The sequence below is a fragment of the Mizuhopecten yessoensis genome, unplaced genomic scaffold, assembly GCF_002113885.1.
Source record: "Mizuhopecten yessoensis strain PY_sf001 unplaced genomic scaffold, ASM211388v2 scaffold2119, whole genome shotgun sequence".
In the NCBI taxonomy this organism is placed as follows: Eukaryota; Metazoa; Mollusca; class Bivalvia; order Pectinida; family Pectinidae; genus Mizuhopecten; species Mizuhopecten yessoensis.
Window position 1 is genome coordinate 32,324 of NW_018404387.1, and position 1,325 is coordinate 33,648.

The window sequence follows — 1,325 nt, forward strand, 5'->3', positions numbered from 1 at the left end:
TATACCTCACCTGTGTTAACCAGGTAAATACCTCACCTGTGTTAACCAGGAAAATGTCTCACCTGTATCAGGTACATATCTCACCTGTATCAGGTACATATCTCACCTGTGTTAACCAGGTACATATCTCACCTGTATCAGGTACATACCTCACCTGTATCAGGTACATATCTCACCTGTGTTTACCAGGTACATGTATCAGGTACATATCTCACCTGTGTTTACCAGGTAAATACCTCACCTGTATTTAATGGGTACAATCAGTCATCTGATTAATACTGTATATACATAAACATACCCACTTTGCTGCAATCAAACATTGTTTTCCATGTTGCACAAAATGTCCCTACTTATTCCCAAGGTATCGTCTGTTTCCTGGCCGTATTGGCACAGTAACCAACCATTGCACTAAAACCACGACATAAAGTTTAATGTGAAATAGAAGTTGTTTCCTGGCCGTATTGGCACACTAACCAACCTTTGCACTAAAACCATGCCTTAAAGATCAATGTGAAATAGAAGTTCACTTATTCCACGGCAGCTTCATACAACAGCTGATCAACAACATGAACATATTAACACCATCTTACACCTCCAGCTATCCAAACATCAACGGTGTCTGTATTACAAGATGGGCCATCTATAAAATGTGAAATTAATTATCTTCCATAGAAAAAATATTGGTCCAAGTCAAGTGCCAAGTGTTTCCGCTGAATTTTCTATTTGGGTGTATATTTGGGTGTCTATTTGGTTGTCTATTTGGGTGGTGTATATTTGGGTGTGTATATTTGGGTGTCTATTTGGGTGTCTATTTGGGTGTGTCTATTTGGGTGTATATTTGGGTGTGTCTATTTGGGTGTCTATTTGGGTGTATATTTGGGTGTCTATTTGGGTGTGTCTATTTGGGTGTATATTTGGGTGTCTATTTGGGTGTCTATTTGATATATTCTTTTGAGATTCTATACCCCCAAGTCTTTAATTACATTGGAGAGTTCTTGTAAACAGGAGGAACAACCATTTATGGGGTACATAAAACCCCTCATTTTGGGGGTTTCTGGGTACAGAGTGTACTTCTGACTCGGACATGATACACGTTTGGCCTTAGTTGTGTAAGTTATGTAAAGGACAGATAATGTCTATTGCATGCTAAAGGTACAGACATTCACAATAATCTATATCAATTCTCCCTCTTTCTCTCATTCGTTAGCTTTCTTCATTCAACTTAACCAAACAATTCAGTTTTGTATTTGACACTCTACTCCTCACTTTCTGTGAATTCCTTACATTTGTAAAAGAACTCTTTCTACATCCAATCTCTTGGCTCT

At 38.2% G+C, this 1,325-nt stretch overlaps 1 long non-coding RNA gene across 1 annotated transcript in view; it reads right to left on the bottom strand.

Annotated features, from left to right (window-relative positions):
- The window catches only part of LOC110445218, a 1,350-nt gene extending 1,252 nt beyond the window's left edge, over window positions 1-98 (bottom strand). The window contains exon 1 of the long non-coding RNA XR_002462330.1: window positions 6-98. This is a non-coding gene — a long non-coding RNA (uncharacterized LOC110445218). The remainder of the gene's footprint in view (window positions 1-5) is intronic.
- Window positions 99-1,325: the final 1,227 nt, after the last annotated feature.